Source organism: Marmota flaviventris, chromosome 4, assembly GCF_047511675.1.
Source record: "Marmota flaviventris isolate mMarFla1 chromosome 4, mMarFla1.hap1, whole genome shotgun sequence".
NCBI classification, from domain to species: domain Eukaryota; kingdom Metazoa; phylum Chordata; class Mammalia; order Rodentia; family Sciuridae; genus Marmota; species Marmota flaviventris.
Genome location: NC_092501.1, coordinates 7,998,614 through 8,007,436, shown reverse-complemented (window position 1 = coordinate 8,007,436; position 8,823 = coordinate 7,998,614).

Genomic DNA, 8,823 nt, shown 5'->3' with positions numbered 1-8,823 from the left:
TTTGGCCCCTGAGGGTGGAGGTTGGATTGTCCTGTGTATCACCAAAGGATGCCACAGGCTGTGCTCAGGCCCTTCTTCCTGAGAGGCCCCCGGTGGACGACAGTGCAGTCACTGTCAAGGATGCAGAGTGCTGGTGGCAGTGGAGAGCCATGCGTCCACCTGCTTGCTGACCACCGGATGTGGGGCTCCTCGAAGAGGAAGAGTGATGGTCTCATGGGACATTTCAGGCCTGCCCAAATTGAGGCTGCAGTGACCTGTGGCCCAGACCTGGCGACTCCTTTCCACTTGGTAGTGGTGGCTGCTTTAACCCAAATATTATCCAGCTGGGACCCTTAGTGGGGACCCCGAGACTGTGTGCCCACGGGGTAAGAGTCTGACAGTTGGTGGCTACTGACGGCTGCCCACCCATTGTCTTAGGAACGGTATATTGGATTCAACTTTTATCCCCCACACCCAATAAAAAGAACTAATGTTTGTGTGTGTAGACAATCTTAGCATGAAAATGGTTCAAACAGGCAGGTGATACATGTACTAGGTTCTTTGAAGTCTGATCAGGAAGTCACCTTCCTGTGAGTTACATGCCATGAATGTGGAAGCCAAGGAAAAGCAGGAAGAAGGTGGCTGATGGGTCTCTCTCCTCCCCATTTGTGACCTGAATTGACAGGAAATGTTTTGCCTTGTTTTATGCATGTGGTCCAGCACACCCTTGAAATGGACAGGTGAGAACTGACCAGAGCAGGAAGCCAGCCTTTATTTTTAGGCATTGGGTCCCATAATCCTAGGGGCTCAATCGCCTAGTTTCTGTAAGTCTATCTGCAGAAAGCAAAGGGTGTCCAAGGTCACCCAGAACGTGCCCTGTGCTTCTGAAACTTTGACAGAACATGTAACCGTGATGCTTAGCTAATCCAGGAGCAACCCCCGTCTTGATTTCATACAAACCTAGATGCGTTGGCATAGGTTTTGGCCATCCCGTCTTTATTTCCATTTTAAATCCGTCTGTGAATGCGCAGAGCAGTTATTGCTCAATCCTAAAGTGATCCTTCAGGGTGGAAAGGATGGAGCCGTGGAGTCAGGTGTCCCACTGTCTCACATCCCAGCCTGGGAAGCACTGGGGCAGGACACCACCCACCAGGGACCTGCCGGGAGAGCCTGTCGGAGTTCCCTACTGGGCAGCCCTAGTATTTAAAGGCAGAGAAGGGTCTGCAGGGCTACCTGGAAAGATACCCTCTTATTAACTCTTAGCTTTTCATTTAAAAGGCAGCTCAGCCAGGCCAAGTGTTGTCTGGTTCTAAGGTTTCCATGGAGACCAGAATGGAGACAGATGAGGCATCTAAGGAGGCTTTGAGCCTTCCCAGTGCTGGCAGAGGCACATCACGCCTGTCTGGGGGAGTCACTGGGGCACATCCCTCCCCCTTCTGTGAGTGGGGTTGTCATGTTGGTAGTTTTCGATCAGCCATGGTGGAAGTTTCTATACCACGAGAATCAGCTTCAAGTCAGGCCTCTCTCCCCAGGAGCCGGCTGTTAAGCATCTACCAGCACACCACTGCCGCACGGGACGGTGTGTTGCTGAAATGAAATCACTCTGTTCAGAGCCCATTTGGCCACTCAAGTTCAAATCGCAACAGACACACCCTTCCGAGCTTTCCTAGTGACAAGCAGCTGTCCACCCTCCATTGTCCCAATGCCAAAAGTGCTGTTGAGGTTACAGTCAGGCAGGGGCCAAGACAACATATACAATTGAACCTGACGGGAGAATCTCCCTTTTCTCATGAGTACTCCAAAGCTGCACGGGAGGAGAGGGCAAGCCTGGGGATGCGGTCAGCGGGCGGTCAGACTCTGTTTTCATCAGTCATCGGTTTGGAGAGATGCTGTGGCAGATCCTCTCTGCTTGCTCTGCACAGGCATGAGCTGTACTTCTGGTGGCAGCTAGGTCTCCTTCCTCTTCTTTAGCTAAGAAGCAAGATCTGTCACCCACAACACCACGTCTTGAAAGAGACATTTCATAATTGCCGTTGTATCTCTAAAACTGCTTAAAAGCTGATAAAAACCAGTTGTAGTGGCATCATGTCGACAAAACCCCAGATACGTCAAAGGCAGGGGGTCATTATCCTTTAGACACAGGTGTTAAAACCCACAGGGAAGCCCGACCAAACTGCTGCATCAGCGATCAATGTCATCAATTCTCCTATGATTACCTTTGGATAAAAAAAGTCATCTATATCCCCCCCCCCACCGGCTTCATTATTCCAGAATTACTACCTCATTTGGGAAACTGAATTGATCAGATGTCACATGGTTTTCTCAGGTATCACATGTAGGACCACCAGGATTTCAGGCACTGAGTCCAGGGGCCTGTGTTTGCTGAACTTCAGCCAGTGCAGGGCTTGACATGCAAGGCCCACCCTCAGGGAGCAACAGGACGGGGTGAGGACATTTTAAGAAGCTTGGTCATAACTCCCGCGAAGGACAGGCTGTCTGACTCCGCAGTCCCCACGGGCTCCTTCTCTGGTCCTGCACCTCAGAATTTGCTTTTGTGCTCCTTCTGCCCTGATTCCAAGTTTTTCTTGGGTTTCTTCCTGAAGGAGGGGATTTCAGAGCCCTGGGGACCCCCAGGGCACAGTGCACTTGATGGGTGCCTTGGCATTTGGGTCATGTGCCCTGTGGCCAGCTCCCTCCCAGATGTCTCGCGGTGGCTGCCCACCCTGGTTCACGTAGAAGGCGAGCAGAGAGGAGGCGGACACCTTGCACCGTTTCTTTCTCCCTGTGATTATCCCGGGACTCTGCTCAGGCTCCTGTCTCCCTGAGCAATAAAGAAGCTGGTCCTTTTTCATGTGCCTTTCTTCCTGAGAGAAGATGGAAAGAATGGGGCCACCCTCGTGTCCTGGTTTTTACCTGTGTATATGCTTGGGTGCAGGGAGGTGCCTTTGTCTGGCTGTGACGAGACCCTCAGAGGAACCCAAAGGCAGCACACTGTTAGGATTTAACCCGGAGGCAGGCTAAAACAATCTGCTTGATTTTAATGAGGACATTTTATTTGGTGCCAGAAATCCCCTGGATCAGCTTACAGTCTTTGGCCCATGCACAGCACAAGGAAGAGGGCTGGGTGTATTTGGGGCTCCCACTCCCTTCCCAAAAGCCTGGCAGATCTGAACAGAGTCATGGGCTCAAAATTCTCTATCCCCTGGTGTCACCAAGGGAGGTGATTGAAAGATGCAGATTCTGATGTCCCCGCCTTCAAGAGCGATTTAAGAGGACAGACGGGACTTGGGATTCTGCATTTCTAACCATCAGTGCCCAGGTAACTACTCCCTCAGGAAAGATGATCACAGGTATCTGGTAACTGTGCAGAGAACTGGATGTTTCTGGTAAGTCTCCACTATCTTGTGTTTCCCAGTTCTCCCAGTAGTCCCATCTCTGACTTTATTCAAGGGCTGGATCATTTTGTTCTCAGAAGGACAGAATGGATCTCTCCATGAGAGGCCGAGACCTCCTTTTGGAAGACGCCAGATCACGCGGGGGCGGCCCACCCTGGCCTCCCGGGGCATTTGCGAGCGGCGCTGCCCCTCCCCAGGGTCTCAGGTGGTGAGCAGCAGATGGACTTGGGTGTTGGCAGAATGTGGTAGAGTTGGGGGCTTTGTCAGGGAAGAGGGACCTGGGCCCTCAGACGGTCCCTTGGGATAGCCTGGCTGTGGAAGGTGGTGGCCTCTGATGCTTTGTCCCTGACCAGAGCTCCCCCCCCTCATCCCACCCAGCCTCGTAACTGGAAGTTGAGCCCTCTGAGCCAGGGCCAGGGAGAGATGGTTCTGGATACCAGTCCTTGGGAGTGGTGCCCTTGTGGGTTCATAGCTTCCTCCAGTATGGCCACCTCTGCCAGGCCCCCCAGGAGCAGGTAGTACAAAGGCATTGTCCCCAACAGCTGGTGCACACCTAGGGGAGCTGGACATCAGGCCCCGTGCTGAGGGCTCAGAGAAGTGTTTCCACTGATCTCTGTCATCTCAGTTGTATAGATCCAGGAAGATGTGTGGGTCTTGGGAGCAGAGAGGTTTCCGGGGGTATGCAAAGCAGGACAGCCCCCAGAATGGCAGGCTGGTGACGTTGGGGAAGGTCCCCCACCTTGCCCAGCCTAGGCTCTGTGGCTATCTCCACCGTCAGCCATACCCCTCACCCCACTCCCCGCGGGCCTTCTCTCCTCTGTGTGTTTGTGTGTGTGTGTCTCAGGAATCCCGAGGAAGGAGCATAGCAGCCACCTACATACTCAGAATGCATGGCCCAGAAGCCCCTGTCCCTGCAGGGAATCTGTCTGGCTGACATTTTAGATATTGTGTGAGATAAATGTGCTTTGAAAGTTCCCCCACCAAAGGACCGTATCACAGCGACTGCTCAGACCTGGTCAAAGGAAAGTGGCAGGGGCCAGACGTGGTGGCCCACATCTGGAATCCAGGCTGCTTGGGGGGGTGCTGAGACAGGAGGATTGCAAGTTCCAGGTCAGCCTGGGCAACATAGTGAGATTCTTTGTCAAAAATTTAAAAAAATAAATTAAAGACCTGGGGATGTAGGTCAGGGATCAGAGCAGCCCTGACTCCAGCCCCAGGAAGGGGGCAGGGCTTGCAGGCTTCCTCCTGCCTCTTGTTCTCAGAGGCAGCCACCAGGTTGAAAGCCTTCTAGTGCCTCCTTCCCCAAACACCAGGAGGAGGGGCAGGAGCCGGATGTAGTTTTGCGGGGGTGGGGGGGGGTGGTGAGTTACCAAGTGGGGAGGAGTCAGATTCCAAGGAATGGGATTCTTCAGCTTCCCAGGGATCTGCAAGAGGGAAGGAAATGAGGAGGATCTGTGGTGGCTTCACTGGGTAGGGACCTGGTACCACTGTGCAGAGGCCATGATCTTCCAGGGGTCCAGACAGCGGAGTCCTGCAGGGGGGACAGAATGACCAGTGGCACCTGCCAGCTCCATCCCTGAGCTGTGGAAGTGTGAACTGTCACTCCTGGGCTCTGTGTGCCAGGCCCTGTGCTGCATCAAGCCCTGGGGTGTGGCACCCAGTGGTGGGGTGCAGAGAAGGCTGGCAGGAAGGAGGGCTTTGGAAGGCTTCACAGAGACAGCGAGGTTTGGGCCAGAGAATGAAGAAAGAGAAGGTGAGTGAGTAAAGGAGACAGAGGAGGATGCAGGGAGGGAGAGGGGCGGGCAGGGCCAAGGGAACGGGTTCATCGGAGGGGCACCATCTTTCTTAAGAGCACGATTCACTCTTACACCAGCCATTTGTCCAGGGCAGTGCTCTCCCTGCATCCAGAGTGGGCACAAATGTGGCTCTTCGGGAGGGGAGTGCCACACATTTAATGTCAAGCTGGGTCTGAAAGGTCACTGCCACCTACCCCCAGGGACTGTGGAAGCGCTCACACAGCAGAGGCCACCGCGCTGCCCAGTTGTCCTGGGGCCGCTCAGCAGTGCAGCAGCCTCCATCTCCTGGGGCATGTGCCTCAGGGGTGCAGGGCATTCTGCTGGTGTGTGCCCAGCATTCAAAGGTCAGATGTGAATCTGGTCCACTTGAGCCATGCTTGCTTACCATGTGCACCGTAGCTGAGGGCTTTTTAGATGGTCTGGATGTTTGGCGTTTGTGTGTTCTTATAACACACGCATGCTCAGGGACAGTGCAGTCAGCATCAAACTTCTTCCCTGGCGCAGAAGTTGTTGTGCGTGTTTAATAGAACCCAAGGCCCATGATGGTGTCAAAGAGATAGGAAGTCTGCTTTGAGTCATGGTTCAGAGTCCCACTGTCAGGACCCAGGCCTCAATCACGCCCCATACCATGGAAAGGGAGTGGTGGGTGGGGGAGAATCAGATACCATTGCAAGGGACCCTCAATTAACGGGCTGATAGCATGCTCCGGCTCCCGAGGACCAGATCATGGAGACTGCTCAGGTCTGGCTCAAACACCCAACACCCAGTCCCCCAAGGCCCCCCTGCCGTGCCTTCCCTCGCTCACTAGTGCAGACCAAATCCTTACTTGAATTATTAATAGTAACCAAACCCCCTGCTTGGAGAGATTTTGAATGCCAAGTTTCCTCACAAACTGAAATCATTCCAAACCTCAACAGTCCTGTTTTACAACAAATGTGTAAATACACCCTCTCTTGGAGCACAGGGGCATTTGTGAGGTCTGGTGTCCCGCCAGCCCCCCAGCATCTCCCAGGGGAAGCCTGCTGGTTACAGGTCACAGCTGTGGAATTCCAACACAAACCAAAAAAAAGGTGCCTTGCCTTCCCCTTGTGACCCCCTTGGTGGTTTTGTTAAACATTGGGACAAGCCTGTCTCATATTCTTGGGCACACCTGGAAGGTTTTTGAAGCCTGGCCTTTTGGGTGTGCCTTTCTCATTTTGGTGAGGAAGCGCCTGAAGCCGTAAGTCTCTCCCTGTGCCACAGTGTCTAGTGTGGAGGATGACATCAGACCAGGCCAGCCTGCAAATCCTCCCGCCTGGGCCAAGAACAGCAGCTTTGCCCAGCCCCATGTCCCATGGAAGAACTGTCACTTCCCACTAGGGAGGGGACAGTCGAGTGAATGTCACCCTTAGAACTCGTGGGGCTCCACATCACCAGAACACCAAAGTCCAATTCTTTGCATTCCTTGAGTTTTCATGTATTTCATTATCTTTTGGTGTCTGTGCAAACTGAGGCAGGGGGACTCATGTCATCTGGAGCTTGGGACACGGAGACAGTGGCAGGGATGACAAAAGGGACTCCACACTAAAGAACCGTACAGTAAGTGCCAGCTAGTTTAGTAATCCATACAGAAAGGCCCTTTATATTTGCACACTTGAGGATCACTTTTGAAAATCAGGATTTAGAAAAACTAAAAGATATTTCATTCCTGGGGACAGAGGGATCTGCAGATGATGCCTTCTATACAGGGTCTCAGTTCCTTAACATCAGATCCATAGGGAAATGGGTGGTGCATTGTGCTGGAGCAAAGACACCCAGAAATGTGTGCACCCATCACAGTGTGCCCATGAGTGTGCACATGTTCAGGTCACAAACATCTGCACAACAAGGATAAAACAAATGAAGCAAAAGATTATTGTCTTCTCATATTTCTTGACATTGTAGCTTTAATTCACTCTCTTCTAATTTATGAACCAGAAGTACAGCTTTGCTTATGTTTTTTAAATACCAGAAGCCTTCCTACCATGGCAATACGACCTGTCATGTACTACACCTGCCAATGGCTGTTTTCTGTTGAAATGGGACTCAAGGTTTTTGAATCCAAGGCCAATGCTGCCTGGTCTGTTTACAATGGCTTGTGTCTTGTGAACACATATCAAATGTTGTAATATATTTTTATGATAGAATTGATGGTCAATACAGGGGGAAATATATTAAAGTATATGCATATATATATTGTGATTCTGTCCAATAAAGGCTCCCTTTATAAAATCTCATCCATGTTTTACTGACCTGTTGTGAACACATTTTTATGTCTAAATTAATTATCAGAAAAGTTGGTTTTCCATGATTTCACCCAAGCTTATATTTCTTTCCCTCCTGCCTTCCGATATTGTACGTTCGCTTCTTTCCTACATCCACTGCCCAGGTGTTCCTGGCCTCACCCAGCCTTCTGAGTGGTGGGTATTCATTTGTCGGAACCATCTCTTAATTTATACACACCTATAGCAAACACAGTTGCTTAGACAGAAGCTTATTCCCCGCCCCTCCCAAATACCACGTGTCTTAGTTCATTTGGTGTCGCTATGATGCAATACTTGAGACTGGGTAATTTATAAAGAACAGAATTTATTTGTCACAATTCTAGAAGCTGGAAAGGCCAAGGTCAAGGAGTCTGCAACTGGCAAAAGACTTCTTGCTGTGTCATAAAGTGGAGGAAGCCATCACAGGGTGAGAGAGAGAACGAGATTAAACCTGGTAAGCCTGCACTGTGCTGTGCTAGGGGCCTCATCCACAGTTTCTCCTGCAGAGCTCCAGAGGTGGGGCTTCCTCCTTCCATAGCCAGGGGGAGGGACTGGGCTCTGACAGGTACAATGGCTTGTGAGGATCACGCAGCTGGTGAGGGGCATTGAGACTTCAGTGCCGTGTCACTGATGCCACATCCCACTTCCCCCAAAGCCATCAGGTGCCTCCAGAACGTAGAGATGACTCGGCAAAGGCTCCCCTTTCCCAGCTGGAGGAACTGAGGTATAGAGAAATACAAGCCTTCCCAGGAGCAGTGGTTAAGACACGGCTCTCCTGGAGTCTTAGGAAATCTAAGTCGTTTTGTTCTTTCTTTCAAAAATCACTACTATTTTCTGGTGCAGATATCGGATTTGCCACTTTCTGGCTCTACCCAGCAGTGCAGTTGGCACTGATTTCTACTCCTAATGGGCCTGGGCCACCCTGGGACCCACTCAGGACTACTGCACTCAGTCCTGGTATAAAGAAGCAGGAACGCAGCTGTGCCTAGGAATGGGATGCCCTGGTCACAGGGGCCACCCTCAATCCTCACCACGAGGGCTCAGCTCTGGGTCCAACTCCAGGGGTGAAGTCCCCTCTGCTGAGTGAGGGCATGGACAGCTATAGACCCCTGAGCACCTATGGTGTCCCAGCGGCTATACCATACACTCTAAAAGCATCATCTCCACCAATCCCCGCCCCACCCATGCTCCTGTGACAGTGGCACTATCCTTACCCACACCTTACAGCCAGCCAAGGAACCTATAGGGATGGAGGAGCTTGTGCAGGTGTCACGGCTCCTGCATAAAGAACCAGTTCCATCTCTCTGCCTCCTGCTGGCCTCTCCCTTCTGCAGGGACCCTCCAGGCAAGCTGGGGCAGGGTTCCCCGCAT